The sequence below is a fragment of the Trichechus manatus genome, unplaced genomic scaffold, assembly GCF_000243295.1.
Source record: "Trichechus manatus latirostris isolate Lorelei unplaced genomic scaffold, TriManLat1.0 scaffold00001, whole genome shotgun sequence".
In the NCBI taxonomy this organism is placed as follows: Eukaryota; Metazoa; Chordata; class Mammalia; order Sirenia; family Trichechidae; genus Trichechus; species Trichechus manatus.
The window spans coordinates 43,516,300-43,525,415 of NW_004443937.1; positions in this window are offsets into that span (position 1 = coordinate 43,516,300).

Below are 9,116 nucleotides of genomic sequence, written 5' to 3' on the forward strand. Positions count from 1 at the left end.
TTCTCATGATTTTGGATATTTAAAGTCAGATGGTTTTCAGAAAGAGCTGAACCAGTTTACACGGCCCCTGAAATGCTTGGAACTGCCACATTCTCACCAGCATTTTAAATGTATTTTTAATATATTACCGTGGTTTTTTTTAAAATGAAATAAGCATTTGGAATATAATCCAAATGATAGAGAAAATTTAAAGAGCAAAGAAAAGTATTACTAGCACTCTACCACTGTTAAATTTTTGATGAAGAACCTTCTAAACATCTTTCATTCATTTCTTCAACCAAGAGTTACCGTATGGTTACCAGGTACCAGACACTGACTAAGCACTAGGGACACAGGAGCCAGAACAGAAAGCCCTGACTGCCTGGCCTTTACATTCTAGAGATATAGGGCTTATTAAAACTCTCCTAGGTACATTAACAGCATTGTTCTATACTTGACCTTGTGAACTGTTTTTGTTCACCCCACCTCATATTGTGGAGATCTTTCAATGCCAATAATTACAGACTGACGTCATCACGTCTAATGACTATACAGCATTCCATTATATTTATATATCAACTTTTCCCCCTTGAATCCTTAAGCCACATGGATTTAGATCATTTTCACTTGTTCACACCTATAAATAACTGTGGCATTGACCATCTGTGTGCATAGATACTTTCACACTTGTGTACTTTTTCTTTTTTTGAACATTGTATTGCTGTTTAGGTGAAAGTCTGTACACTTATATCTTAAACTAAATCCCTACAGGAGTAATTACTAAATAAAAGGGTACGAACATTTTACATTTTGATATAATAGATAAATTTTACACAAATTACTTTTCCATACATGATCTAGTAAGTTACATTCCCGCCAATACTGCACGACACCTTTATCATTTTAAACTTTGCTTAAAATGTTTGCTACATTGTTGCTTTTCATTTACATTTCTGTTATTTTTAAATGTGCCGTTGAATTTCCTTTCAAATGCCTTCTGTTTATAGCTCCTCGTTAATGACATGCCTGTTCTGCTTTGTCAGTTCCTCTGCGGAATTTTTCCTTGTCGGTTTACACAAACTTTTCATGTCTTAAGGATGCTGTTGGTCAAGCGTTGCACATTTTTCTCTAGTTTGTTTTTCTACATTTTTATGATTTTTTTCAACATATGAGTTTACAATGTTTATAGAGTTAAATTTATCAACCTTTTTCTCTATGGTCTCTGGTCTTATTGACAAGTCTTAGCAAGAACTCTTCAACTCCACAGTTTTAAAAATATTCACCCATGTTTTCCTCTGGTACATTTATGGCTAAAAGGAATCCTGGTAGCGCAGTGGTTACATGCTCGGCTGCTCACCAAAAGGTCAGTGGTTCGAACCCACCAGCCGCTTCATGGGAGAAGGCTGGGCAGTCTGCTTCCATAGAGATTTACGGCCTTGGAAACCCTTTGGCACAGTTGTACTCTGTACTATAGGGTCACTATGAGTTAGAACTGACTCCACGGCAACAGGCTTTTTGTTTTGGTATATATTTATGGCTTCATTACTTTTTCTTTTTTCCTCCAATATTTAAATCTTAGATACATCTGGAATGTAGATCTAAGGAATGAGGCAGAGTATACAATATTTAAAGTATTTTTGTAATTTAATATGCAAAAAAAAACCCAAAACCAAAAACCTATGACCATATTTTCCCAGCTCAGAATGCATTACTTAAGATTTGACAACAGAGAAGATTTGTGATTAGCTCTATGTTAATTAAATAAACTTGTTCCAAAACACCTGCCCTCCTGCTTACGGGACTCTTGGAGTGACAGCTCTTATCCCATGACCCAAAGGTGACCGCGCCAAGAGCAGCCAAGGAAAGCATGTTCATGGGCAGGTCAGCAATTCCTGGCTCCTGTGACTTGCCTTAACCAGATGACCTGGTTGGGCAAATTATGTTTTTCTTCTGGAGGCTGTGAACCAGGAAACACGAGGCTGGTGTAGAGTCAGGCTTAGTCCAGGAAACACCATATCTGAGTAAGAGTTCCAGAAAGAGAGAAACACAGGAAGCTGAGAAGAGACGCATTCCAGAACTGACGTGATATTTGAATTTAAGAGAACTGACTGAATATTCAGCAATATGGATTTAAAAAAACAAAGTGCATCGTTGTGAAAATTCAGAAGAATGGGCACAAAGAGGAAATTTCAAAGGTTTGGAGAAGAAGAAAAAAACACACTAAGGAAGGATCAAGAATCAAAATGTGACATTGTGACAGGAAGACAATGGGACAAGGCCTTCGAAATATCGGGGTGAAATGCTTTTCAACCTAGAACTCTATCCTCAGCCTTTGTTCTTAACTGAACAAAAGCATAAAACCAGCAACATCTCAGAAAATTTACTCCCCATGCACCCATTCTCAGGAGGAGGGCGAGCTCTACCTAGGAATAAGGAACCCCTCCCAAGAGAAGGGGAACCCCTCCCAAGAGAAGGGGGAACCCTTGGATGGTACAGCTGTCACAACAAATTACCACAAACTGGGGGGTTTAGACAACAGACATTTATTCCCTCCCAATTCTGGAGCTAGAAGTCTGAAATCAAGGTGTGGGCAGGGCCCCGCTCCCTCCAAAGGCTCTAGGGGAGAACCTCCTCACCTCTCCCACCTTCTGGTGGCCGCCAGCAGTCCTGGGCCTGTGGCAGCTTCACGCCAGCCTCTGCCTCCGTCTTTACGTGGCCGTCTTCTCTGTGTCTCCGTATGCCCACATCTCCCTCACGTTTCTCTTATAAAGACACCAGTCATTGGCCTTACGGCCCACCCTAAATCCAGGATGGCCTCATCTCAAGATCCTTAACTACAGAAGTACGTCTGCAAAGAACCTATTTCCAAATAAGGTCACACTCTGAGGTTCCGGGTGGACAAGAGTTTTGGGAGACACCATTCCACAGATGGTGTGAAGGCAGAACTCAGGATGACGGCTGTGCGGATGACTTAGAGACCAGTCCATCAAGACTGGGGCAGGAGGGGGGTCTTCCCAGACTTCTCTCTCTCTTTCCCTCACATTCAATTCACTGCAAAATCTTACTAACTCTACCTTCAACACACATCCAAAATCTAGACTCCGACCACTTCCCACCACCTTACACTCTAGTCCAGACCACTGTTCACCTGGATCACTATAGTCCCCTAACTGGTCCAGCCCTGTGCCTCCTGGTCTCTTCCTAAGAAAGCAACCAGCCAGATTCTTTTAAAATGTAAGTCTCTCCATTTTACATAGTAAAACCAAATCTGTAAAGTGGCCCACAAGGCCCTGTTATTATTCGTTGCCATCCGGTGGACCCTAACTCACGGCGGCCCCATGCACAATGGAATAAAATGCCACCCATTCCTGGGCCATCCCCACAATGGGATGGGGATCAGACTGTCGAGATCCATAGGGTTTTCAGTGACTGATTTTTGGAGGTAGATTCCTAGGCCTTTCTTCCTAGTCTGTCTTAATCTAGAAGCACCACTGAAAGCTGTTCAGTATCATAGCAACATGCAAACCAGCCCTGACAGACAGCTGGTGGCTGTGCATGAGTTGCCTTGGCTGGGAATCGAACCTGGGTCTGCCACACGGAAGGGGAGAATTTTACCACTCACCCACCAATGCCTCAACCACAAGGCCCTCCCAGGTGGCATTCCCCAATCCTCTCTGCTGTTCTCCCCTCACCCACTCTGCTCCAGCCCCCTCCACCCATTCTCCCCTCACTCACTCTGCTCCAGCCCCCTCCCCACATTCTCCCCTCACTCACTCTACTACAGCCCCCTCCCCACAATCTCCCCTCACTCACTCTGCTCCAGCCCCCTCCCCACATTCTCCCCTCACTCACTCTGCTCCAGCCCCCTCCCCACATTCTCCCCTCACTCACTCTACTACAGCCCCCTCCCCACAATCTCCCCTCACTCACTCTGCTCCAGTCCCCCCAGCCTCCTTGCTATTGTCTGAGCACAAGAGACACATTCTGATGCCAGGGCCTTTGCCTGGCTGTCCCCTCTTCCTGGAATGCACGTTCCCTAAGACACATCACTCCCTTTGGGGGTGCTCAATGCCACCTCTCATGGCGGGGGCGGGGGGCATTTATAATTTCATCCCACCCCTGCCTGCCTTCCCAATCCCTTTTACAAAGCTCTAAAAACACTGTATACATACTGCTTTTGAATTTGTAATCGTGAAGGTCTTTAATCTGTAAAACGGCTGACCTCCTAAAATAACGCTTTCCACGGACACATTATGGGTCTGTTTTCCTAAGGGCACCACTCCTTGTGGACACTTCCAGAACTCTGCGTCACTCATGGAGGGTTTCCACTCGATGAAGTACTTTAACCTCACAAAGCGGAGGGTGGATCCCTAAGGCAATAATCATTCTCGGATGAACATAACAGACTGAGATTACAGGGAACACAGAAAGGATTTTGACTTTTATATTTGGGATGGTTTTAGTCATTATTTATTCTTTTTTCCACCTCAGACTTCATGTTTTTATGTAAAGATAAATCTCTCAGGTAATTGTGTGGGAATATTCATGTCTGTGGTGTCCCTGGGTGATACAAAGGGTAATATACACCACCCAGGGACTGCTGCTAACCGAAAGGTGGGAGTCCACCTACAGGCGCCTCAGAAGAAAGGCCTGGCAATCTGCTTCTGAAAATCAGCCACTGAAAACGTTACGGAGCACAGTGCTACTCTGACACACACGGGGTCGCCGTGAGTCAGAGTCAACATCACTGCGACTGGCACTGGCCCTCGTTTCTGTGATTTGATTTATTATTTCAGGTAAACCTCAGCTTCCACACAATCTGATGTAAATATTATCCACTATTTTAAGACTCGGAGCTAAGAAATGAGGGATTTCAATTGAAAGAGGGGGGAAATAAACTCAAGTCCATCAGAAAAGAATGAAAGACCAAAAAAAATGATCAGATTCAGATTTGTGACAAGAACTGGATATATGATCAGACCCTCATTTCTGCGTTTAAGGGAAAACTTGTATAAATAGCTATGAATCTAGCAAAGGCGGTTACCATTATATATGGCTTAGTGGATAATCTGGTTTCCAATTCTTCCTAATACAGATTCACAATCAATCACACTCCGGTTGCAACTGCCAGAGGATCTAAGTCACAGGCGGTTGGTGAGACCTGAGAGGCCACGGGCAGTCCCCCTGCTGGCTCCTCCACTACAGAAGTGGGAGAGCAATCTCTTCTCAGATCTGCCTTCTTTTTCTTTTTAGCATCGTTACCATTAATAGCTGAGAAATCAATCGGACCCTGAACTGTTGCTGTGATTTGGTTCATCAAAGTGGCTCCTCGGCCTGTACCGACAGCTCATTATCAAACAGTAAATCACCCAATCGATCAGTCTCTTCATAGCCATTAACTGGATTTGGCTGGATTAACTGGTTTTACAAAGACCATTCTTGAAGCTTAAAGTCTGGGGTCTCTGAAGCCTCACAGAGGAAAAATAAATGCGCGCCTCCTTTGTGGAACCCTGCTTCAAGGAAATTAACATACTCCATCAAAAAAGGTCCCAGCGAACTAAGCGAACGCGTGTCTTGTTTTATGCGCTCTGGTTCTCCGTCGATGTTTAAATCACACTTGTTTCATTCATTATCAGTGTCACGAGCCCCTTTCTCCTGGAACCTGGTTTTATTTAGCGATCCGAGCCAGCAGGGCCCGCCTCCCTCTTTGTGCTCTTGTACCGCGTCTTTCATTTAAGACAACTTGGCTCTGAAAAGGATGCTCTGTCTCAGGGCGCTGGCTGCTTTCTTTCTAAGCAAAGCCTAGTCAGCTCCCTGAACTGGCCCCCATGCGCGCTTCGAAGACAAAGAAATGTTCCCCTTAGTGTATAATTAACTTTATCTGCTTTGCTATGCTGATGCTGACTTTTAATTACACGCACTTCCAGCTTTTTCATTGAATTTCAAAGACTCTGTGTGAGAGGCGCTGATTACAGCTTCCCTGCGTATGTCCAAGATGGGTTGGTGGGAGCAGAGTTATCTCCACTCCCGCCAGCCTCCTTCCCATTAGGCAGTTATGGATCACACCGCATAGGACAGGACTTTACATAGGGCATCTGCTTGAAATGCAAGGAAGTTCAGTGCGATTGGAGATTAATGATCGACCAAAGGAGCGTGTTGGAGGGAAGAAGCGTGCCTAGGACATGTCTGGGCCTGGAGCAGGTTACCAAGCTTGTATAATCGATGAAATAAGCAACACCGGTTTTCTTTTTCCGTTACTAGCAAGCACTTGCACACAGCAGGACATGTCGATGTGTTCCGCGGTCCGACACATTTCATGCACGCCCACTGGTAGTGTATTGATTTATTCAACTCTGCGCCCGGTACTCATGTGTGTGGTGGGGTGCAGGACAGACCTGTGGTCACCAGGTTCCTTGTGGTGGGGAAGGGCGAGGCAGGGGAACAGTGAGCCACTAAATACATTGTTCAGGTAACAGCGAGACTAGTGAAGACGGGAACACGTGAACGGGGTAGAGATGGCAAGGAAAGGCTTTTTGAGGAGGTGACATTTGGATTAAGAGAAAAATGATGGGCTGGGTCAGGCTCATCTTTAAAGGAAGTTACCGTGTGCCAATTTTCTTAATTCCGTTAGTGATTACCTCCAACCATATACAAAACAAGCATTGCTCGAGAGGGCGTAGAGCCTCTTCCCTCTGCCTGGTTTAACAGCGAGCACACAGTCCCAGACACAGCACAAGGAACCAGTCCTGAGGCTGTTGTGAAAAAGCAGGGATTTGCAACTGCACCTGTGCGGCCACTGCAGCGTGGAACGGGGAAAGTCACCAGAGTGGCCGGACTCCCATTTCTGGTTGGTGTTAACTGCTGTCGAGTCGGCCCCCGACTCCCAGGGACAACAGAACAAAACGCTGCCTGGTCCTGCGCCACCCCCACCATCATTTGTGGATGGGACTGTTGGGATCCATAGGATTTTCATCGGCTGATTTTTGGAAGGAGATCGACAGGCCTTTCTTCCTAGTCTGTCTTAGTCTAGAAGTTCCACTGAACCTGGTTCAGTATGATAACAACACATAAACCCCCACTGACAGATGGGTGGTGACTGTGCGTGAGGTGCATTGGCTGGGAATTGAACTCAGGTCTCTGGCATGGAAGGGGAGAATTCTACCACTGATCCACCACTACTTCCCCCGCATCTGGTAAATTATACAGATTAGTCATGCTACCTGCCATACATCCAGTCCCACTTGTACCACCCCCTAAGGGTCACCCTAGATAGCCACGTGACAGCCGTGCAGGATTTGCACTACAGGTGAGCAGCTGTGTATGGCCTGGGAAAGGAAGGTATGAAAAGTTCATCCCCAAAGGGAAGGTGTGGGTCACTCAGACCCTCACTTTTCAGAATCTGAATTGGAAACTGCTGTGAGAATCCCCAGTTAGTGGTGGACACAGACACCATCGAGCTGTGAGAAGAGAAGGAGGCCACGCGGGCAGAGCAGCCGTGGGAAGTCGGAAAGCGAAGAGCAGGCTGCAGCCATGAATGAGAAGGGGAAGGGGAGCAGGTGATGTCTTACAGGGTGAGGTAGCCTGGTGGTGACATGAGAAGCAGACAGAGCAGAGTCGAGTCACAAACATGGCGGCACACTGGAATGAATATCCATCAAGCCCTGCGAAGGCACCTAGGTCGGCCTGGGATCCAGAACAAGATGTAAATTCCCCTCTACATGGTCCATTTGTGCCACTCTTCCTGTTCTTCCCAAGATGTCCCGTTCTCAGCAGCACTCCCACCCACCATATTTTCTTCAGTTCTCTCTCATGAGACCACAGGGCTAGCAGTCCAGTCTCTCTCTCTCTCTTTTTTTTAGCACGGTAGCCTTACAATAAGGAGCCCTGATGGTGCAGATGGTCAGAGCACTAGGATTCTAACTGAAAGGTCAGCAGTTCAAACCCACCAAGCGGCTCCACGAGAGACAAGATTACAGCCTAGGAAACCGTGTGGGACAGCTCTACTCTGTCACATGGGTCAGGATGAGTCAGAATCTATTTGATGGCACACACATCAACATCCTTACAATAAATGCCACTGACCTCCAGTCGAAGAAGTAAGTCTCGGCCCCTATGAAGGGCAATTTGGTAAAATCTAACAAAACTACACACACATTCACCCTTTGCCCCAGAAATTCCACTTGTAGGAACTTACCTTGAAGATACGCCTCCAACGAGACAAAACTACATACAGGCGCATAACATTCACTGCAGCATTGTTTGAAATTGTAAAATACTGGAAATGCCCAAATACAGGAAATTGGGTTGAATCAGCTGTGGTGCATAATACACAACAGAATACCACACAGCTGTAAAACAGGAGCTCTTTATGAGCTGATACAGAGTGATTTCCAGAAATAAAAGGATATCATTTGACAAAGAAAACGATAAAGGGGACTAAGGGGCGGGGGAGGCACTATAAAAGGTATAAATTCAAAGGTCAGTGCTAGGACACAAAATACAAATAGGAAAAAGAAGAAAAGAGAGTCTGTGATCTTTGTAATCAAAGTCTCCCTAAGACACAGCCACAGAGTATGACTGTACCACCGTGCTACGTATGGTCCAACGCTGCACCTACATTCCAGTTTCTTCTTACGAATAACTTGAAGAAACTACACTGACACGTTGAAATGGTGCTGAATAACCCACCAGCAGTTTCAGCAAAGCAGAAGCGGGAGAAAGTGGACACTGGGAAAGAATCGGACATTTACCATTTAAACAAAAGATGCAGCACCCTCACGGGACAGGTCAGAACCATCAGGCGTGCTGTATTTGTCTATACTGCTTGTTGTTGTTGTCAAGTTGATTCCGACTCGTGACGACCCAAGGTGTGCAGAGCAGAACTGCTCCATAGGGTTTTCGTGTCTTCCCCGGAAACTCCGGGGGGACGTGAACCACTAACCTTTGGCTGGTAGTTGAGCCCTGAACCATTTACGCCACCTGCGGAAGCTCTATACTGCTTAGTCCTGTTTTTATTTTGATTTTTTTCTTAGGGGTGGGTCAGAGGACTCAGGGTCTAGGGCTCCAGAAGCTCCTAAATCATCCCTGCTTTAAAACATTGTTTCCTCTTGCTGGGATGTCTGTATCCGCAGCACCTT